We start from the raw sequence: 25,139 nt of genomic DNA, 5'->3' as shown, positions 1-25,139 counted from the left end.
TCCTCACAGGCCGCCCCCAGGTGGTCAAGGTGGGGAAGTACATGTCAAGCTCCCTCACCCTGAATACAGGATCCCCCCAGGGCTGCGTCCTCAGCCCCCTACTGTACTCCCTGTACACACATGACTGTGTGGCCAGGTCCAGCTCCAACACCATCATCAAGTTTGCTGACGACACCGTGGTCGTGGGCCTGATCACCGACTGCGATGAGAAGGCCTACCGCGAGGAGGTGGCTGACCTGTCACTCTGGTGCCAGGACAACAGCCTACACCTGAACGTCAGCAAAACCAAGGAGCTGATTGTGGACTTTAGGCGTGGATCACAATCGAGGACGCACGCGCCCTTGTGGATTAATGGGACTTCTGTCGATAGGGTGAGCAGCTTCAGATATCTGGGAGTCCACATCACAGAGGACTTAACATGGACTGTTCACACAGACACTCTGGTGAGAAAGGCGAGGCAGCGTTTCTACCACCTCAGGCAGCTGAGGAAATTCCGGGTCTCGGTGAGGATCCTCAAGTCCTTCTACTCTGGAGCAGTGGAGAGCATCCTGACAGGCAACATCACTGCCTGGTTTGGGAACTGTACTGCCCAGGACAGGCGGGCCCTGCAGAGGGTGGTGCGTTCAGCTGAACGTACCACTGGAACTACCCTCCCCCCCTTGCAGGAGTTATACACCAGGAGGTGTAGTAGCAGAGCCCGTAAGATCATGAAGGATCCTCATCACCCCAACAACGGACTGTTTCAGCTGCTGCGGTCAGGCAAGCGCCTCCGCAGTCACACAGCGAGAACAGAGAGACTGAGACGGAGTTTTTTCCCGCACGCCATTAGAACTGTCAACGCTGACCTCACCAGGGGTCCTATCTGAGCCATGCACTAGGCTCCACTACCTACTGTACTGTATGTAGCATACTGTACCGCATACTGTATCCCTGTTCAGGGTTGTTCGTGATGCCGTATTGCTGCGCCGTACTGTTGTATACTGTGCTGTATTATCCCAAACACTACTCCCTCTATTCACATTCACGTGCCACTTTAATTCACATGCCACTTTAAATGCACATATCTGTATATACATAGGCATATTCCTTCTATCTATTCCATTTTATTTCAATTTATTTTTATTGTATTTTATTCTATATATTTTTATCTTATTCTATAAGTATTCCACTTACTGTATTACGTTTTAGGAGTCAGTTAGTCGGTCTATTAGAAAGGAATTTTCTACTTTTTATTTTATTTTTTATTTTTTCTTATCACCGGGTGCGTTGCATTACATTTCACTGCATATATGTATGGAAGTATGTATATGTATGTGACAAATAAAAATCTTGAATCTTGAATCTTGAATCTTGAAAACAGTTTATTTTTTGATTTTAGATGTATTTATTTTCCTGCATTTCATAAAAGAACAAAACAAAAACAGATGGGACCGCAAAAAGTATTTTGTCTTGCCACTGTATATAGAGCGGCAAAATGGCTTGGGCCAGGCCTGCCAATCTTTAAGGTGTGTAGTAAATACACAGGGAATATAGCCTCACACAATTCGGCCTGTCACCCATATGAGTGTAACACACTGTAACACAGCACTGAAAATAGCGGCAGCAAAGAGCCAATTTAGCATTAAAACTGAGAGGATTTATTTCTAAAATAGCTATGCATGTGCGTTGATGCAGCCCCTCTAAACAAATCACAAATGATACTTAAGCGATTATGAGTTCTATTCACTCGCTGGCCTTGCGTGAAGGAACAAAGCAGCGATGTGTGCTTCACTGTTCCCAGTCAGTATTGCATGTTTGTCCTTTTCTGTCCTTTCCCATTAAAGTTTTGCTCAGATCGTTGGCTCCAAAAGCCGGCAGGAGAAGGTGTCCACTTGAAATTAATCTTTCACCGCATAAATGATCACATGCTGCTGAATGCGCTGCTTTTTTACTTTGATTCCAGGCGAAGGTCACGCTGGTGTCTGTTCCTGTCATTCCATCCTTTGGCGAAAGGCAACCTGTAATAACTTGCAATAAATATGCAGCAGCTGTCTGTGAGCTTGTACATTTGGCTTTCAACAATAATAAAATAATTATAAAAAGATCATGATCTTTAATGTCGGGAAAGGTTTGAAAACATCTATTTTTCAAACTTTAAATATGCATCTGTTCGCCGGGTTCCGGCTTTAGGCAGAACTGAGACACTCTAAATACGAATTATTCCCAAAGCAATTCAAAGCCCTTTTTTTTTATTCTTCTGCTGCTGTCAGTTTTTTCACTGGACAATCAGAGTTTATAAAGCGCACAAAGACGACAGACTGTCGAGCTGGATCCATGTCGACCTCCTACACGAGCAGAGCAGTCTTAACAAGCCCTCTGCAGCTCTTTGGTCTCACAGTGGAAACATCTCGTTTTTTTTACTCAACGCCAATGCCTAGAAACTGAAGGCAAAAACAATCAAAAAAACCCACCTGCATGGTGTTCTGAAGTGCTAGGAAAAAAAATCTTCACTCTACTAATAAGTCTTAACTGGTTGCCCTGCAGCCAACGGGCCTTTAGAATGACGAGATGGCTAAATCAACTAATCTGCTTGAGCTTTCTGATCAGTAACTCTGGGACTGATGAGGATCAGGAGGAGGAGAATGAACAGGAGGAGGAGGAAGAGGAGGAGGATGATGAACAGGAGGAGGAGGAGGAGGAGGAGGAGGAGGAGGATGAACAGGAGGAGGAGGAGGAGGAGGATGATGAGCCATGGGGATGAGGATGCTACCGGGAATCCCACAGAGTGGCGGTCGGGGGGCAGTGGCGATGAAAGTTTGGGCTCTTTTTTGAGACTCGGTTCTTTACGAGTGACACGCTAAATAGAGTCATTCAAATTTCCCGACTTTTCTTTGCAAAGTGTTCATCAGTCATATTTAATATCAATTACGTCAGATGCCTTGGCCGTTTTTTAACTTGTTCTTTATTTCTGAGAAATGATTTTCAGTTCACAAGTCTCTCACAAGAAACTTCTCTCGCTCTCGCTATCTCTCTCTCTCTCTCTCTCTCTCTCTCCCCCTCTCGCTCTCACGTGCTCTCTCTCTCTCTCTCTCTCTCTCTCTCTCTCTCTTTCTCTCGCTCGCCCACTCATTGAATCCAGATTCAGACTCAGTGAATGCCTGTGTGTTTGGCTGAAGTTACCGAGTCGTGAACAAAATTTTTTGCCAGATTGACTTGCAACGGCTGATTCCTTTAAAAGGTTTGTTCGCTACGATCGAATCGTTCGCGAGTTGTGCATCAGCAATGGGCAGATGGCCTATGGGCTGGCGGTTTCGAGAGATGGGGAAATGGGATGGGATGTAAAGTTGGGCAGATGGATTCAGAGGTGGATGTATGGATGGATGGATAGACAGAGGAAGTGACATGTGGATGAGATGGATTGCTGAACAGATTGGTAGTGGATTGATAAAAGATTGCTGGCGTGGGAGTGTAGAGAGGAGCTCCGATTAAGCCAAGCAGAAGTAATTGTTCCCGCGTTGCTGAGGCGCTCTGTGGACTTAACTGTGGAAGGATTCTCTCGTCGTGTCACAGCTGAAGTCAACAAAATGCAGACTTCCTCAACACGTATTTATTTTATATTTTGTGAAAAAACTAGTGGATGTATCCCCCCACCCTGATTCCCCAGTTGACAATTACACATATCATAATCACAATCACAATCTGATTATTCAAATTAAGTACATTTTCAAACACAAGGAATTTGTTGTGATGATTGGTGCATTGCTGTACACTTACCATAAAAAAAGACAAATCAATAATATATAAAATTAAATTAAATATCTAAGCCAAATATGCAGAAATAGCCAAAAATTCAGAACAGAAATAGCCACATATATAAAATACAGAATAAACAGAGTCCAAGATAAATAAGTTATGTAAGAAATAAATTATTATTATTATTATGTACTTACTAAATTATTATCATTACACATTAGCTGGATGTATTATGGATATCTATGATATTCATTTAGATATACCCTAAATATTTTAGATGTACACTGTACATTGTGATTACACGTAACTGGAAATGCATTTGAGTGCATTCAATTCACTGTATTTGTATTCTGGTTGAGATCCAGCCACTGAAAGATAACAGCGGACTAACTAATAAGGATGGACTTTTTGTTGAACTGGCACACCCACACACAAATAAGTAAGGAGCTGCTGTGTGTGTGTTATCTAGTCTTATCTAGTCCTTCACATGATGGAAGGAGAGGATTAGAGGAGGCGGAGAGGAGGAATCCTAACTGATCATGTACCTCAGTGTGAGAGAAATAACTCCTGCATAGCGAGGAGCACTTTCTAGGCCTCCTGTCGAGATTAATGCAAATATGTTATAATACATTCATTTTTCATAACCCTGTAATTGAATTTGTGTGTGTACCTCATCTCAGACCTAACCTACTTGGAGGCGCTTGATCTTCTCTTGCTCTAAAAAAAAAAGGCTCCGCTCATTAATATTATGGAGTCGTGTCGCCACAATACAGTACACTCAACACGCATGGAGTTTGATGGTGGCCACTCACAAAGCTTAGGCATGAATAATATTAAATAATTATTTTTAAAAAAAGAAATAAACTGATAAAATACTGAAGCCAGCAATATACTTTCTGCCGTGACATTCTATAAGGTCTTAATCGTGTATAATGAGCAATTTACAATTTCACATATTATTATATCACATAACAAGATAAGATATGACACTCATCCCCCAACACTCATACACTTCAATAATATGAATTGTAGTAAAGTTAAATATTCTAGTATAGTAGATACTGTATGTGTATATCCATATTGAAAGAGTATATCTATCTACAGATATGTAATTACTAGATGTATTTACCAGATGTAATTACCACATGTTATTACTTAGGACTGCTTGTTTCACTCTGAACCCATCACTGTTAATTGCTTAGCCATCAACAAAGGGTGTGACTTCTAGACACTCCCCCAAATCGGTAAGTCCTTGTCTTTGTGTGGGTGTGCCTTCAGCCACGTGCAATCAGTCCGAGCACGAGAACAGCCGTCTTCAATCAGCGGTCATGCTACATTCACGGGGCTGTTACTAAAGCGTCAGCAAAAATGTGCAGCCATTCTAGTGTGAAGACGGTATTGTGTAAACTCTTGCAAGGACACCGAAGCAAGGACACCAAACAAGGCAAACCTGTCTTGTTTCTGTCACCTCATACACAATGTGCAACTACCACATTTCTGTATTTTCAAGGTCACACAGAAAGCCTCGTTATAACAAACGGCGATGCAATCTGGGTCAGGTCTCTGCAGCAAACATCATCTGCAAAGACCTCCTTCTCTGTTGGCTTGTGGAACTGTCGATCTGCAGTTAACAAGGCCGATTTTATTTCTGGTTATGCTAACCACCTCTCCTTGGAGCTCCTTGCTCTCACTGAGACGTGGATTAAACCTGGAAATAGTGCAAACCCGGCTGCGCTTTCCACAAACTACTCATTCTCCCAAACCTCCCGACCATCTGGCCGTGGTGGTGGGACTGGCCTGCTAATTTCCAACACATGGAAATTGAATCCACTGCTGCCTTTAAACAACTTTGTCTCCTTTGAATATCATGCTATCTTGGTGACTGCTCCTGTAAAAGCCTATGTGGTCGTCATCTACCGTCCACCAGGACAACTAGGTGACTTCCTACATGAGCTTAACACCCTGCTGTCATCAATTCCTGAGCATGAGTGTCCCATGCTCGTCCTCAGTGACATGAACATCCACTTGGACAGTGCAAGCTCGGTTCACTTCCTGTCTTTGGTTCGCTCATTCGAACTAAGACAGGTCCCGACTCCACCGACTCACAAGGCTGGCAAAGAGCTTGATCTCATTCTTGCTCGGAGCTGCACCACAAACAACCTAATGGCCACCCCTCTCCATCTCTCAGACCACTTCCTCATCCGCTTCAATGTTCAGCTTCCAGAACAACCCTCTACCTCCCCACCCATGGTTTCCATCCGCCGCAATCTCCGCAACCTGTCTCCCACCCACTTCTCCTCTGTGCTCTCCTCTTCTCTTCCGCCTCACGGCACTTTCTGCTCTCTACAGGTTAATGATGCCACAGATTCTCTCTGCTCTACCTTGAGCTCATGTCTGGAGAGCCTGTATTCACTATCCACCAGACCTGCTTGATTAACCCAGTCGCACCATTGCACACTGACCTCAGAGCAGCCGAGAGGAAATGGCACAAATCCGAAGCGACTGAAGATCTTGCAAGCTACCAGACACTGCTGTCCTCCTTCTCTTCCAGCATCACTGCTGCTTAGAAGGCTTTCTTCAACGACAGGATCAAAGGTGCCACGGACACACGTAAGTTATTCTCCACCTTTAAGTCTCTGCTCTACCCTCCACCACCACCTCCTCCAGCTACCAACCTCACTGCTGATAGCTTTGCCTTCTTTTTAAATGACAAAGTCGCAGCTATCAACAGCCAATTCTCCAAACAACTAACTCACAACCTGTCTTCTCCAGCTCAAGGCTCATTGTTCCCTGGTTTTACCCCTCTCGCTGAGAGTGAGTTATCTAAACTACTAACATTAAGCCGTCCTGATTGACCTGTCCGCTAGATCCGATCCCATCTAACCTCCTTCAAGCCATATCACCGACTGTCACCCCGGCAATCACACATTTGATTAATTCTTCCCTCACTTCTGGCACATTCCTCTCTGCTTTCAAAGTGGCTATGGTAGCACCACTGCTCAAAAAACCTTCACTTGATCCCACTCGGTCTCACTCCTCCCATTCTTTTCCAAAACCATTGAGAGGGCGGTCTCGAGACAGGTTACAGAATTCCTGTCAAGAAACAACCTTCTTGATCCTCTTCAATCTGGCTTCAAAAGCAGACACTCCACTGAAACAGCTCTGTTGTCTTTGACGGAGGCCTTAAAAACGGCTAGAGCTGCTGCCCAATCCTCGGTTCTCATTCTGCTAGACTTAGCTGCTTTTGACACTGTCAATCACAGCATTCTCCTGTCCATACTCTCAAGCATGGGTATCTCTGGCAATGCAGTTTCCTGGTTCGAATCTTACCTCACTGGGCGTTCGTTTAGTGTGACATGGCAAGGCCAGTTGTCTGTGCCTCACCACCTCACCACAGGGGTGCCCCAAGGCTCTGTGCTGGGACCTCTCCTCTTTTCCATATACACCCCCTCACTGGGCCCGGTCATCCGCTCGCATGGTTTTTCATATCACTGCTATGCGGATGATACTCAACTCTATCGGTCTTTCCTGCCTGATGACCCCACTGTTTCAATGCGGATCTCGGATTGCCTCACTGACATATCCACGTGGATGAAGGATCACCATCTTCAACTAAACCTGGCAAAAACTGAACTGTTGGTCTTCCCGGCCAAAGAAGGTATTAATCACAACATTGATATCAAAATTGACTCTTTATCTCTTGCTCCTACCAAGGCTGCAAGGAATCTAGGTGTCATTATCGATGACCAACTGACATTCTCGGACCATGTTGCCAGCGTCTCTCGGTCGTGCCGCTTCGCACTATTCAACATCTGAAAAGTCAGGCCGTACCTGACCCAATATGCCACTCAACTGCTGGTACAAACCTTGGTGATTTCCCACCTCGACTACTGCAAAGCTCTCTTAACAGGCTTGCCGGCTTGTGCGGTGAAGCCACTGCAGATGATACAGACTCGGTTGTGCGACTGGTGCTCAACCAGCCAAAGAGGGCACACGTTACTCCGCTGCTCATCGAGCTCCACTGGTTACCTGCAGCCGCTCGCATCAAGTTCAAGTCTCTGATGCTTGCCTACGGGGTGATTGTTGGGAATGCTCTCTCTTACTTAAATGCTCTTGAAGGAGCACATGTTACCCCCCAGATGATGCGTTCGTCAAATGAGCATTGCCTGGCTCTGCCGGCTGCACAACCACGGCAATCCAGGCTATTCTCATTTGTAGCACTTGAAGACCCAGCTCTTCAGAGAGCACCTCGTCTCCTAACTTACAATTACTTAGCACTACTTAGCAGTATTTATTTATTGTTACATTAATGTTTCTGTTGCAATGTAGCTTGAATGTTATTCTCCCTTGTAAGTCGCTTTGGATAAAAGCGTCTGGTAAATGATTAAATGTTTATGTAAATGATTACTGCTTGTAATTACAAGATGCAATTACTCTAATTAATAACCAAACCTAAATACCCAATGTAGTTACTTAATGTAATTTCTTATTGCCATTACAAGATGCAATAACTAGATGTATGTGTTACTATATGTAATTACTTCACGGAGGCTCACAGAGTATAACCAGTCCATTCAGCTGCTTGTGTTGTAGGGGTTACTGTTACACTACATGTAGAAGGCTGCTATGCAGCTCAGTTTTATTCTAAGTAAGTAACTAAGACACAAAAAAAATAATTTCACTGTAATTTATAACAAGTAAATCATGAAGACAATCACTCATTGGGTCACAACATGTAAGAAAAGTACACATTTGTGCTAAATGTAAAAAATAAACACCATTTTATTATTTAATCTGACAGGAGTGCTTTTAACAGAAGTTTGTTAACTTTTTTCATACTTTTACATACTAGTTTTTATAATTATGAGATTATAGAATTGCCCAGTGCAAAATTACTTTTTGTCCAGACGATGTATTATAGTTTCAATTAGATTAAAAAAAGGTTGAAACATTTTTACTCTCAGTTATACTGTAATGCTAAAAATGAATGAAAGAATTTGCACAGTCCTGGCGCCAGAACAAAGTAATCGGGCAATTTATTTTTCTGAGTGGGCCTTGACAATCAAAGTCATCTTTTCTGACTTTTTAATGCAACAACGGATTCATATTGAATTGTTCAATATTTTGTAGGTTTATTACATATTCCATATAATATTATGTGAAAAGAATACCATGATATGAATGATGACCATGAATGATTGCTTATTTACTGTATATTTAAATGATGACACTTGAAATTTTGTTCAGTCGATATGAATTAATTGTAACCCGATAGTGCAGCCTATATAAGAATGACAAAGTATGCTAAAGTAATGTCGTCTCACCCCACAATGAAATCTTATAATTCATACACAAACAGTGCAAGGCCGAAGTCAGTTATTAGAGCAAAACAAAGTCATTAAAACAGTGATATTGTGACAGTTGCATCAGCAGCATAGACAGCACTACACAGTGTAATTCTTGATAAGTAGTCTACACATCAAACAAACAAGACTAGTTTGCAGCTCAGGGGACATTTTATTCCACCCTCTCACAAAATTATTACTCGACATTGGCAAACACAGATAAAGAGCTAATATTTTAACTACCTGCTGGAAGACAGTTCAGTAAAACTATTTACACAAAAATGATAAATCCTCAATCTCCCTCTCACCAGATATGGCATGAACAACAACCGAGTGGAGTTGATGGTTAAAGCAGTGAACATATTGGATTTCTCTGCCCAGCTCATATTGAGGGAGTCTTTGAACCCCACCCAGTCTCCCCGAGAGGTTTAGGGTTAGGGGTAGCGTAAACTTGGCTGAGTGTTTTGTCTATGCTCAGGCCAGCTTTCCTTAGTTGCAAAATAAGTGTCTGTGTGAGATGATGTCTTTTATGGTGTAGCTGTCATCAATAAAGACGCAGTACAATCTAAATGTTTTCACTGCCCGTTGGGTCTCAGGTTCCTTCCATTTTGATTGTGTAAAAACAGTTGCCTATTTCCTCAACAATATGCTCTGTCACCAGTTTTCTCATCTGTTTGTTCTATTGTTTTATTTTGAATTCCATGGCCTATGTAGGTTGCCTTCTTGGGAATGGTGGGGGCAATTTTTGCCAGCTCTGGGTCTTTTTTGACACTATACTCAAACATTGATAAGGATAACCCACTGCCAGACTGTGGCAAATATTTCAAAGAGTCTTGGCCACCTCTCAAAGGTAAACTGATAGCCAGAAATGCCAAAATGTCAATGATGGAGTCCACATAATATCTGTTGCGAGCCAGCTTATATTTGTGCACAAGCGTTGTGATTTCCTGACCAGTCTCAATGCACAATTGTTTTTCTCTTCAAAGATTCTCACACACTAGATGGTCCTTAGAAGAGTCTTGTCTGTTCACTCCCTTATCCTTTTGAAAGTCATGTTTCCAGTCTCTGAAGCCATTTGCTGTAAACGTTAAATCCAATGATGCATGAGCCCTAAACTGTCTACAAGCGTTTCATAGAGTTTCACAGAGTACTCAAGCCAATGTCTGTTTAGGTACCATGCACTGGGAAAAGTGTGTTTATTCCCTGAGAAGAGCCAAACTGGAAAACTATCCAGGAGTATCTGTTTGGGTTTATCCACCATCTGGAATTGCATTGGTTAATTCTCCTAGATGAGGTTTGGGAGCAGGGCTAACACACAACAACAACTGCCATCCGGTTATGAGGTAGCTGCCGGTGGCAAAAATGGCCACCCAAGCTCCAGTAGTGTTGGTGGTGGAGGAGAGAGGAAAGGAGATGGCGGGAGAGATGGCACGTGACAGCTGCACTTGTCCCTGCTGCGGTTGTTAGCTGCTCGATGGTAAAGTCAACGCTAGTTCCCGTTTCATTACTGGAATCTACAAAACTGCGAGTGGTAGCTGATTCTTGTAGTGTGTCTGCACCTGCTGAGATCAGGTGAGATTATCAGTAAAATATATGATAATAACAATAATAATGCTGATTTCTCCTGGGAGGGCCCAATTCCTGGATGAGAGAGCCTGGCCTGCCCATAATGCAGTCTGCATTTGCATGAGATAAGATTTAAAAAATGCAGTATACAGTAATATAAAATTCAGTGTAATATATTTGTGTGTAACAACGTGAGTGCTGTCAACCACTCACCTTATGTGTTGTTTTTTCAGTATATTTGTCAGTATGATGCTTCACTTCAGGCAGCGCCTTGCTTGGTTTAAATATCAGCAATCTTATTTCTCTGTGGAAATGGATGTACTGAAAGAAAGTGGTTGACCACCAAGAAATGGAATGGTGTGGTGCAGGTGCAGAGCGGGTGGTCCAGTAATTAGAGGGTTCCTGGTTTGATATCCGGCTCCTCCCCGACAGCGCGTCCAAGTGTCCTAGAGCAAGACACTGAACCCCTAACTGCTCTGCTCAGCACCTTGCAAGGTTTCGCCGCCATCTATATGTGACCCAGCGCAGCAAAACCCACATTGTCACGCATTTCTAAAATCGCCAGGAGCAGCCAAATAAGTTTAATGAACCTTTTTAGAAGGAAAATTAGATTTTTCTAGATTCGTGTTCCTTTGTGGGTTTTTTTTGTTTTTTTTATCTCTCAACGTATTTTCAAAACCAAATTTGATTTAAAAATGTAGAAAAATGTTAAACCTTGGAGTTAAATATTCCCGTTTGATTACATGGGGAAACACAGTTCACTTACCGAGACTCTGAATAGCGCTGAACAACGCCAATCGATCATTTCCTTTAATTCGACCGTCCAGGTCAAGATCATTCCTTCATATTCCATGTGATGTGAAGTCACAACATGAAACCATTTTGATAGAGTTCAACCTTTAAATCGTACTACTAATACACACACACACACAGACATTATTGTGTAGGGGGGTACAACAACGAAGAAGTAATGCTGATGTCTCTTCCGTTAACAAGTTGTGGAACCAGTTTCACTTGTCTGTGAAAACTTTTGTCCCCGTGTTGTTATGGATTCGAGAAGCGGGTGGCGGAAGATCTAAATCATATCACGGACCTTCATCTGATCAGTGCGATAGATCCAATTCAGTGTAAGCAGCGCGTAATGGACTTCATTTTCCTTCATTTGATTGTCAGGTCTCCGGCAGCAATGCCGAATCTGATACCGGCATTATCCGACTTGGAGAACATTTCAAACAGCGGATTTCAGCCGGAATGTGATGATGAAACAGAATATTTTCAAGAACCACTGGAGGAGACGGACAATACACCCGTTGTTGTTACAAACGGAAGAAGTTGATGATGTGATGATGTCCATTGAGGTTGGTGATGCAGATTATGAACAAGTAGCAATGGACAAAATTCTGAGCCAGGGGCGAAAAGAAGATGAAAGAGGCAGCCCTAAACAGGCTCTCAGAGTGTATCTGGGGTAGGGTTAGGGTTAGCACACATAACAAGAACTTTGAAGATATTTGGCATACGCATATTTATATATTAAATGACACACCGGGGCTGATATACAGAGACTTATATTATTGATAGACTCTACATTTTGTTGTGTTGTCCTCAGTTTTAAACTCCCAATGTATTTTCAAACCCGAGTTTGATTCACAAAAGGTAGATGAATGTTAAACCGTCAAGTTAAATATTCCCATTATATTACATGGGGAAACACAGTTCACTTCACTCGTGAAGAAGAAAAAAGCTGACATCACTTCCGTAAACACATGGTTAAAGCACAGCACGAGGATTCTTCGGCTTCACTTCTCTGTGAAAACTTTAATCTCCATGCTGTTTCGGATTACGAGTAGCGGGTGGCAGAAGATCTAAATCATATCTCAGACCTTAATCTGACCAGTGATATAGATCCAAGTCAGTGTAGCGCGTACCGGACTTCATTTTCCGCGATGATAGTCAGTTCTCTGACAGTGATGCTGAATCTGATACCGGTGTTATCTCGATTTCAACCTGAATCTGAAGATGAAACTGAATATTTTCAAGAACAGCTGGAGGAGACCGATGATACGGCCGTTGTTGTTATAACAGAAGAAGTGGATGACGTGATGAAGTCCGTTGTAAATGCAGCCAGGGGAGAAAAAGAAAATGGCCTGCTTGACCAGGAATCATGTACAAAGGAACTGGATCCTGATTTTATCTGTAGATCATGCTAAATGATAGCAGCCTTAACAAGACAGGAAAAATACTTGTTTATGATGGGACAGCTATTCTGCAATGGGAGATGCAGTGAAATGACTTGACAGACAGACAACAACAAAATGTCAACCAAAAGAAAGAGGCAGTGGATTCAGTACTCAGTGGATGGTGTACCAAATCTGGTGCACATCCTGTTATAGGCTGTAAGCCTAGATCTCTAGCTAACATATTGATCTGTGTATTTCCTGCTAAATGTGATGTATTTTCGCAATTTTATTAACAGAATTGGCAACGACCGCCTCAGTGCGATCCACCGACACATGAAGAGAATGGTATCATGGCTTGTGTAAGGAAGAGAGGTCCGCGAGCAAACAATTTCTACAGCACGAGGAAATACGAAAGGATGTGACCTTCATCACAAACTATGCTGAGGGCCATGCTGTAGTGTTGCCGGGACACCATCCGAATCAGAAAAACTTCACTGGAAAGCTTTTGCCATCCTGTGTCGCAAAGGCATCTGTGTGGTACAACTAGAGGAAAGCGCTGATCCCTACTGGTAGGTTGAGTTGCCCCTAATATATAGATAGATGGATAGATAGATAGATGGATGGATGGATGGATGGATGGATGGATGGATGGATGGATGGATGGATAGATGGATAGATAGATAGATAGATAGATAGATAGATAGCTAGATGGATGGATGGATGGATGGATGGATGGATGGATGGATGGATGGATGGGTGGATGGATGGATGGATGGATGGACGGATGGATGGATGGATAGAAAGATAGATAGATCCAATGCTGTTTGTCATCTGCTGGGAACATTTACATTTTTAATGACACACCGAGGTTGATATACAGAGACTCTAATATTATTGATGAGTCATAATATTGATAGACTCTACATTTTGTTGTGTTGTACGCACTTTTAAACTCCGAAATAATTCCACTTTTATAAAACATGTATATTCTTACTGTTGAATTATAGCCTTTATATTCAATGAACACACCAGAACAATGCAGAGATTGCTCCATTCAGCAGGGTGTCAAGTTCCCATTCAGCAGTGTATCAAGTGACCATGTGACAAGTAGCCATGCGGCTTTGTTGGTCCTCTAAACCATTTGCATTCTGGGAGCTGGCTGAATAAAGCCAAGTGTGGGGGAAAACTTTGAGGGGGATTTATCTCAGAACACAGTTTGCCACACCCTGTCATTAACAAGTCATAGCTCAGAAATATGTGCTTGATTTGCACAAGAAACACCTTGTTTTGAAGCTCTGATTCTTAACTTTCAAATGATGCAAAAAAAAAGTCAAAAGCCACCAAATGTACCTCAAGTCTGTGGTGGGTCACATATGTGTCGGTAAATAAGTGAATGTGAGGCACATATAAAAGCACCCTGAGTGGTCGCAAGACTGGAAAAGCGCCATATAATACTTATATAATAATGCAGTCCATTTTCCAATAAATAACCAAACCGAACATTTAAGGGCAATGATTTATAAAGTTTGAAATATGTTTAATAAGGAAAAGATTGTACTGTATCAAAACATTGTTTGATTGCTGAGAACTTGATTTATTCGATTTATATTCAGTTTTCTTTATATTAAAACTTGTTTATTTCAAAATGGTTTCTGCAACACAGTTGTGCCGTACAAAAATGAACAATTAATCTGGATTTTCTTCTCCTTTTATCACTGAGAAAACAATAGTGTCTGCTCATAACTCTTATTAATCACTCGCACTATAAGCGTCATAATGAAGACAGATAGCGACGAGTGGGAGCTCCATTTCTGGGATAATTAAACTGTTCTCAGTTTGCTTCTGAGGCAATTCATCCACTTAAGTGAGGTTTGGGACAAAAGTTATTGCCGCAGCTTGTGCTCTGTTGCTTGTTAGATGCTATAAATCTGGCTTGAGCTCCCAGGGAGACTTGGACACTTTGTACAGAGTTTAGATGCGTTATCTGCACTTAGCACATTAGTACTTACCACAACACTCATTTGTTATTACTCCATGTAATTGCTAGATGTAATTACTAATGTTATTCCTCATTGTAATTACTATATGTAATTACTAATTCATTTACAGACATCATTCCTAGAATGAATGCATGTAAATTCAAGACGTTATTACTCGATGTAATGGCTAGATGATATTACTAATATAATTACTAGATGTTATTACTCCCAGAGTGAACACTTTGGACAGAGTTTTGATGCACTATGTGCACTTAGCACATCGTGCATTTATAATTACTCCATGTAATTGCTATATGAAATTTACTTATGCAATTACTAGATGCAAATACTATATATAATTACTACATATATTTACTCCCAGAGCAACTTGAACACTTTGCACAGAGATGGACTTTAGATGCATTGCGTTAAGATGCATTTTGCACTGCTAGCAGAGGCTTATGGAACTGCACAAAATGACCTTACAGCATCAGACTGCTAACAGCAATGGAAAGTCCGGGGAAGTAAAGGTAGGACTTTCCCAAAGAGGCCATTAAAGTAATAGGTAAGTAGGATTTCACAAAGTTTATGACATCACATACAGTATATTAGGGGGGGCAAACTACGGTGTTATTTAATCCGGCCCGCGAGGCATAAACATTAACAACAATCCTATAATATATTTTAATTTGTAGTATTAATTTCACTGTTATTTTCCTGTAATACTTAATGATACCACCAGATGGTGCATTGCCGGGTCTTCTCTGACGTCAAGTCACTCTTCTTCACTTTATCTGATCGTCACGTATGCCTCACCCATATAAAAATGAGCGGACAAAAAAGCGCTAAATTGACAGCGAGTGTCGGGTTTTCAACAAAGATTGGATTGCAAAATATTTTTTTACTGAATTACGATCAAAGGCTCAGAGGGTAATTGGCTCATTTTTGGAGTTAATGGGGAAAGCTGATGATTTTCTCGAGCAAAAAGAGGGACACTGGCTTTGTGATTTGGCATTCGCTGTGGACATTCTGGCACAAATGAATGAGCTAAACGTGAAGCTACAAGGGAAAGAACAGTTTGTATATGACATGTATTCAAACGTGAAAGCCTTCAAGGTCAAATTGACTTTGTTCTCTAAACAAATGACGGACAAATCATTTGCACATTTTCCCACGCTAGCGTCGCTGAGCAAATACAGTAAATCGCTGGACGACCTGCACGGAGAATTCTCCCGCCAATTGTCTGATTTTGAAAGGTTTGTCACTTCAGCAGGTGTCGTGTTCACTGTCATTTGATTATGGGGCGGCACCGCAGGAACTACAGTTGGAGCGTATTGATCTCCAGTCTGACTCTGTCCTAAAGGAGAAGTTCAAACTGGATACGTTTTATGCTTCACTGAATGAGACAGTTTTCAAGCATCCGACAGTTGGCACAGAAGATGCTGGTGTTATTTGGCTATACCTATGTGTGTGAACAGACGTTCAGTGTGATAAACATAAACAAAACATGCTGTAGAGCCCAGCTTACTGATGAATACCTGAGCGCTGTCCTCCTATTTCCACAACGAAAATGGCACCAGATTTTGATGCGCTGGGAAAAAAGGATGAACAGCGACAACGTTTTCATTAAATCCATCAATGGTGAGTTGTTGTATTTTATATTTAAAAATGAATTTATAAATTAAAAAATGGGATAAGAGGAAATAGATTTAACATATATTTTCTACTTTTTGCTTGCTCATTTATCACTTCATCTACTAATGGTCTGGCCCGCCGGTCAGGTTAAAAACTAAATGTGGCCCTCGAGCCAAAAAGTTTGCCCACCCCTGATGGAAATAATTTTCTCTATTTTCACTGTTTTTATATCGCATACAATATAAAATACAATGCTGTGGTTTCACTTTTACTCCACTAAAATTTGTGTCAGGGTATTTGTACTTTTACTCTGAGTACATGTTCCATCGCTGCTTTTAATGGTCCTCTCTATCACCTCAAGTTTCCATTCTCTTCCATCGGCTCGGTTCTCTTCTGATGGGCAGTGTGGGATGCAACAGGGCTCTGTCCTTGGTCCCCCAGGGAAATTGTACCCTATCCTCACACACACACCGTTAAATTGTTTTGAAGTTCCTAAAAAACCTCCAGAAGGGAGCTGAAGGAGGGTTATACTTCCAGAAGTATGATTCATTTCAGTGGATTAGTTTGAAACCACACTGAAATGTACAGATGGCAGCATAATGCAAATATGGGTTTCAGCAAAATGAAGGATGATAAAAAGAGAGAGGGAACATTTGTTTGTGTGGGCCACCAATGGATCAGTCTTCAAGACAACCCTGCCACCCGTCGGTCCGGCCATCCATCCATCCATCCATCCATCCATCCATCCATCCATCCATCATCCATCCATCCATCCATCCATCCATCCATCCATCCATCTATCCATCCATCCATCCATCCATCCATCCATCCATCTATCCATCCATCCATCCATCCATCTATCCATCCATCCGTCCGCCCATCTGTCCGTCCGGCCGGCCATCCATCCATCCATCCATCCATCCATCCATCCATCCATCCATCCATCCTAACAACAATGTAGCCAATCCCGGACCTCTCCCAAAATAGAAATATCTGGGTTAAGTGAGGTCACTTCCTCTCACTCCACTCTGGCGGGTCGGCGTGTTGTTAGCAACAGAACTGAATGCTTATTTTCCTTAAATCGTCTACATTCAGCAGTGAGTTATTTCTGTAATAGTATTGTATAAATGCTATAACAGACATAATTCTAAAGTAGTAGCTTCGTAGCTTCGGGGTAGGCGACGATGCAGAATAGGAAGGTAGCGGTATTCAAATAGAGTTGAATACTGAATTGTATATTTTATGTGTATGTTATTTAATTTGAACAATTGTTTTGACTATTTTCAATGAGATTTATGTACAAATAAATAAAATATAAATTATTATATTATCATACCTGTAATGTTGGACCACCTGGATACCATGAGAATTAGCTTTGATGGCAAGCTCCCGGGGCCATTTCTTGCTATATGCGGATTATGCGGTTGCATAGGCCCCCGAAGCCACCAGGGGGCCCCCAAGCTAGCATTTTAGCCTTTTTTTTTTCTCCACGGCATGGTGGCGTTGTGTTTGACAATCTCCTGCAGGCTCACTTTTGAAGCTTACGATAACCTTTCAGAATTCGCAGTCACAAGACTTCCAGACAAATCCGTAGGTGTGTGGCAGGCCATGCTCGCTCAATGGGAAGCGGGTGTGACATAGCTCCACAGTCAGCTATGTTATCTGACAAAAGTAAATGGGCTTGACTATTTTCAAATGGGTCCCTTGACCTTTCACATCAAGATGTCTGAATCAAATTGGGCAAATTAGAACAGCAAGACTCTGACGTGTGAGTCTAGATGAAATATGGCCTCATAGTAACCACTTTAATGTGATGACAGCATTTTTTTTCACTTGACTACATTGTATAATATGACCTATTGTGAGCTCTCGGAGTATCACAGCCTCTAGAGCAGGGGTGGGCAAACGTTTTGGCTCAGGGGCCACATTGACTTTTAAAATTTGACAGACGGGCCGGGTCAGCACAAGATGCCTACATTTCAAACATAAACAGAAAAAAAAGCATTACAGTGTTAATAAACTTACCTTTTAGTGGGAACAGTGCTGTTGATCACCCATTTTTGCCAGTGCATCGTGGTCTGGTGTTAGTTTTGTTGTGGCAATTCTCAGAGCAGATCTGAGGTGTTCATCGCTCAACTGGGATCTGTGGGGTGCTTTGTTGGTGTTCATCACACTAAAAGTCTGTTCACACACAGAGCCAAACAGCACCAGCATCCTCTGTGCCATCTTCTGGATGTTTGGAAATTTGGCTGCGCTTAATGAAGCATAAAACTCATCCAGTTAAAGAGAGTTGAACTTCTCCTTTAAGACGGTGTCACTTTGGAGATCAGTCAGTTCCAACTGCAACTCCTGTGGCGCCGTTTCAGGGTCTTGTGAGAAGGGACATGACACCAGCTGAAGTGACTTGTCAATTTTTGTATGCATTTCATGCACAAACTGGCCTTTCCCTTGTAGCTTCACGTTCAGCTCATTCATGTGTGTCAGTATGTCCACAGCAAAAGCTAAATCACAAATTCAATCTGTGTCACTCAGCTCAGGAAACTTGTCAGCATTCTCAAGTAGCTCCAAAAATGCGATAATCTCCTGTTTAAGCTCCCACACTCGTTGACATACTTTCCCCAAACTTAACCAGCGGACATTAGAACGGTAAAGCAAGTCCCTGTGATCAGCATCAGTTTCTTCAAGAAACTTAATAAACTGACGATGGGGAAGTCCCCTCGCCCGAAAAAAGTTAACGAGTTTTACAGCTGGCTTCACCACGTGGTCAAGCTGCAATACGGATTTACACAGTGCTTCCTGGTGAATTATGCAGTGTAGGAAAATGACCTCCTGCTCACAGGGTTGTCCTCTTTCACCCTCTCCTGGATTCTTTGGAGCAGTCCAATGTTTTTTCCCGTCAGATTTGGCGATCCATCAGTGGTAACGTTGGCGAGCGTACTCCAAGGTAGCTTGTGCCTCTTGATGACCGCTTGATGGCCATAAACTCCTCCGTTTTCTCAAAATTGTCATAAAATCCCTCTAAGAAAAATTTATAGCTGAGAGGTGTCCTTTATGTCATTACTTTCATCCAGTGCCAGAGAATAGAATGTAAATGACTCCGCTTTTTTGTTTAGCTTGCTAGCTAGGTCTTCATCAATTAATTCAACACGGCGAGTCGCTCTCCTGCGTGATAAGCTAATTTTTTCAAATTTGTTCTTGCCCTCAGGACACAAGATACCTGCTGTCTCTACCATGCACTCTTTGAGAAACTCCCCTTCGGAGAAAGGCTTGCTGGCTTTTGCTAATTTGAATGCCAGCAAACTTTCCTTCATGCTTAATTGTTGGATGGCAGTTTGTCGGATAAAGGTGTTTTGCTGAGCCTGCAAGCCAGCTGCCAACCTCTGAGCGTTAGCCGTCCGTTATGCATTGATTGGTTGTTAGCGTAATTAGCACGCTTTGTGGAAAAGTGAGGGCTGATGTTGTTTTCCTTTAAAACCGCAATTGTTTCTTGGCAAATAAGGCATACAGCCTTTGACCAGACCTAGGTAAAAAAAGTATTTAGTTGTCCATTCCTTATTAAACACTTGGCACTCACTGTCCACTTTTCTTTTCTTTGGCCCACTCATTGTTGCAGATGGGTTCAGAGTAGTAGCATAGTAATAACTGAGAGTAGCTCGGGCTCCGCAAAATCAAGTCACTGCGCCTAATGCGCCACCTGGTGAAACGCCAGGCATTACAGGTCAAGGTGAAATGAATGCAGTCATAATTATGAACTCTGTACCAATCTTCGGCGGGCCGGATTAAAAAGACCAACGGGCTGGATGTGGCCCGCGGGCCGTAGTTTGCCCACCCCTGCTCGAGACCAAGAATATAGAGACCTCGACCACTCGGAAAATATATGCAATGTCCGGGTACATTGATATTTAGTGGGTTTTTCTGAGCCATTTTCAGAAAATAGTGGTTGTCATCCAATCTTCGAAATTGTCAAAATCACACAAATCTCCAATTTTGAAAATGTATTGATATTGCATCACAGCATTATGTGTTCTAAAGAGTTTTTTAAGGTCATGGTCTTCGGGTGGTCTTCTCTTGTAATGCTGTCATTAATGGTATCAACCCACAACTAATCACAGATACTAATCACACACAATTGTGTATAAGGTTCAAAGCCCCGTTACACTGAAAATATTGTAATTGATAGAAAAGATTGACAGTCAAGCTGCGTTCTCAAAGGGTTCCTTAGGGTCTTAGCTTTCTGATGGTGTCAGGTACTTGTATGCAGCACAGACTGCTGACCCCCACCTTGGAATCCCCCCACCATAGTTTAACAAAATAGGGGCTCCCAAACAACAATTTGCATAGGGGGGGAAAAAAGGTAGAAACGGCCCTGCGAGCTTCCCATGAATCCCCAAAACCTGGATTAAAACTGAACCCACCCCTCCCTTTCACAGTAGGAATTAACTGAACTCTAATTACGCTGCGTTGCGGGAAGGGTGAGGATTAGTAAGAGATGTTATTGTGTTATTTTCAGTATAGAACATGAACCAATGGGCTGCCGTCCAGATTATTAGTCCACCCCTACTTGGAAGCATTGAACTCTGGACCCTGGAAGCTAAAAGAACTGAAAAGGCCTATTTTTGTGTTATGTGTTTATGTTGATTTTCAAACTATTGCAATACAATATCTTGTTTAAAACTCACCCGTGTCCTTGTCGTGGGTATTCATACACATTGGGCTCCCAACCGAGCCTTGTATCTTCTGTGCATCTCTGGTCTATGAACACAAATTTGAATTCTAATTTAGCTAATCCTACTTTCCACAAACATACACAGGTATGCTGCTCGCTTCACCTCCGCCGATGGGGAGCAGAGGGAGGAGAGCAAGAGGAGAGGGAGAGGAAGAGGAGAGGAGGAGGTATTTATTTATCGAAGGTGATATCCAGTGGCATATGAGCAGTCCATGAGCTGCCATGATGATATTGGGTGGAACAAGCAAAAGAAAATGTTTACACTTTGATGTTGATAATTCCATTTGTTCATTTTTAAGTTTATATTTATTGTTTATCATTGGGTTTATTGTTTATGCTCATTGCTTATTTTTTGAGGTTATTTTTTCTGGTTTATTGTTCAGTTTATTATTTCTTAGGTTCTTTGTACATGGCAATTGTATAATAGTGCGAACCGATCTGCCAGGCTGATGGCACGGCTGACGCACGGCTCCAGGAAGCTGCAAGTTCCGTGCAATGTGCGCTGTCCCCTAGGTGAACATTATATATGCGTGTGTAGCATAGACTGAAATGTGACCGTGAGGATAAAATGTATCCGGTAAAATAAATTATTTTCACACACCAGACAAAGTACCAAATATCAAAAGTTACACAATGCTGCTTTAATTTTGGAGGTTTATTGTATATTGCTATTTTTCCAGCTAGATATTTTGGTATATTGTACATTACCATTTTCTTTTTTTTATTTTTGAAATGTTCTGTTACTTTATTATCCGTCTTTCTTATGTAGCCAATAATTTAGTTTTTTTTTTCTGGTTTATTGTTAAGTTTATTATTTCTTAGATGTTGTGGAGCCCAAACTGCATGAAACACACTTTACCCCTTTGGTGGAACAATTGCGACAGCAATGCAGCCAAATTTGCCTCCTAAATTATTGAAAACATCCCTCTAAGTGGACCTGAGCGGTGTTTTTACTTGCTTACTTTTTTGGTTTCTTTTTACTTGCATGGACTGTATGTCTTCTTTCATTAATCACAATTGATCAACTTTCCAGTCTGGAAATACATTGCCAGCGTCCATGAAGGATAGAATGGGACTTTTCGATCGAGCATCAGGTCCCCATGTTCTGAAGCCGAGCAGTGGTGGCGTTTTTAGATCTGGCTGTTTTTGATGATGGTTCGTTATTGGGATGTGTCTTCATTACACTCGGGTTATATGCCCTTAATATGCTCAAAAGATGGCTTAGCCTGTGCTAAAAGCCCACGCCATTAAGAACCATGAACTTCTCAATGTTTAGTTGAGATCTTCAGCCTTTCTACAAAATGGCTTGCTAATTCCCTTCACCTCATCTCTCTCCCCTCGTCTCTTTCTGTTTCTCCCTGCCCACCCTGCCTCCTCTATCTCCGCCTCTGTCTGACTGACTTATCGTCACTATAACTTCCAAGATGGTGACAAAAAGATTTAATCCCCTTCTGTATTTTTAATGAGGACTAAATCTTGAGACGACCAGATAATGCTTCTCCAAGAATCACGAACCCCCCATTCCACAGATGACCTAAAAGTATTGACTTTGGGGACTTACATCAGTGGAAAACACCATTTATAGTGCAGCAAGCAAATTATCTTTCACTGGAGACCAATTTGACAGGGATTAAGCAGTTTATTCCATCTGACCATGTTTCAGTGTGATACACATACAATTATGTTTGGTGTAAAGGGCTCTGTTCCAATTCCTGCTCCATTCCTGTTGGGAGAGCCTGCCTGATACACTGTACATTTAAAATGCATTAAATTACATTATGTAATTTAGCCGATACGTACATGTTTTATTATCACCCTCTTAAACCGTCAAGAACATGTAACATTGGCAAAGTCAGAGGTGTTTTTGTGGCAATGATAATAAAGTGGTGAGGTTCCTAAGGAGGTGGAGAGTAGCTATAAACATTTTGGCTCTTTCTTTGAGACTCATTTATTGAATTTATAACTTCAAACTCCCAAGACATTTGAAAGATTTGTTCGCCATGAACGAATCATTCACGAGTCGTTCATCGCTCCAGTGGAGAGTTCTATCTATCTATCTATCTATCCATCTATCTATCTATCTATCTATCTATCTATCTATCTATCTATCTATCTATCTATCTATCTATCTATCTATCTATCTATCTATCTATCTATCTATCTGTCTATCTATCAATCTATCTATCTGTCTATCTATCTATCTATCTATCTGTCTATCTATCTATCTATCTGTCTGTCTGTCTGTCTGTCTGTCTGTCTGTCTGTCTGTCTGTCTGATTGTCTGTCTGTCTGTCTGTCCGTCTGCACGGAGCTCCCTCCTTTCCTTTATTTTATGATGCTTTTCAAATTTCCACTGCATTCATTTTCACCTGAATCCATATGTTCAGGTACAGTACAGGTACTCCTTACTTAACGACCTACCTGTTTAACGTCCGTTTGGACTTACAACCAGCTCTCTGACCAGTCTGTATTGTGCTGTGCGTGCGTAGCAGCTCAGCATCAAGCATCTCATCGCGCATCACCCTATAAATACTATATACACTATATATACTATATACATAATATATACTATAAATACTATATACACTATATATACTATATATACTATATACACAATATATACTATAGATACTATATACACTATATAAACTATATACACTATATACACTATATACATTTTATATGCTATAAACACTATTTATACTATATACGCTATATATACGCTATATACACTATATATACTATATACGCTATACATACTAAATTCACTATATTAACTATTTACACCATATACACTATATATACTATATACACTGTATATACTGTATACATCTCATTGCATCACCGTTCTCAATCTCGTTCCCACAGTCTGTCAGTATTCACTACACTAGCGTTCACAATGGCCAAGCCCCCTTACCGTGAAATTACCGTGAAATTCGACCAATTGTAGGAACAGAACTCTGTCGTTAAGTGAGGAGTAGCGGTACACGTTAGGGTTAGGGTTAGGGTTAGGGTTATAGGGTTATGAAGTATACTATAAAAACCTTTAAAATCGAGATGAGTTCAAACTAATGGTTAACTAATGATTCAAATCTAAAGAGAATTTGGTACTGAAATGGTAGACAAGCCACTCGGCTTGTAATGTTTTTTTTAGCAATGTTATCAGCGTCAGTTGCAATTGTGCTGCGTTGATTGGGAGCATGCATTGACCTGTTTTTCGTATACAATATTATAGACAGATGAACTCACACCCTAAAATTCATATATATATTCTATTCTTTTATTTTGATATCAATGCCACATTTCTGACATCTTACATCCTCCATAATGTTAACGTACTCTCATGGAGTTTCAAAACTCCTCGGGGGCGGATTCGGAGGAAATATATCCCACACCAATTACATGTAGCACACGTGTCCGGGAACTTGTGAACACAGAGTGGAACTAGTCCAAATTGCTGACACTACAGAAGGGAGGAGACATGAGAGGTCCACTGGTCCTCAGTGGGATCCAGTACAGTCCCTCAAGCTCCTTACCTTGTTTCCATTCAAGGCCCTATTTTAAGCACCAAAGTACACGCCAGCAATTTGTCATGTGTCACCTTTGAGCGCCTGGTCCAGAAAAAACCTCCTCCTATATTATTCTGCTGAAGTCCTTGGTGGATGAGGAGCACATAGTGGGTCATGGGGATGAGATGGGGGATGGTGTTGTCCAATCCAAGCATTTACAAATATTTATTTATTTTGCTTTGTACAATCATTTAATCAATCACAAGAGTCATAATTCCATATATTGTGATTGCCTCTATAACATGTGGTACATAGGTTGGTGTGTGAAAGTTGTTCAGGTATTTGTTCATATTCCTTATTCATATAACTATGCTTACAAGGTGACCCAGTACAAGCACGATTGATTTTCCACTATATATATATATATATATATATATATATATATATATATATATATATATATATATATA

Source organism: Zeus faber (genome assembly GCF_960531495.2).
Source record: "Zeus faber genome assembly, chromosome: 14".
NCBI classification, from domain to species: domain Eukaryota; kingdom Metazoa; phylum Chordata; class Actinopteri; order Zeiformes; family Zeidae; genus Zeus; species Zeus faber.
This window is presented reverse-complemented; position numbering follows the sequence as displayed.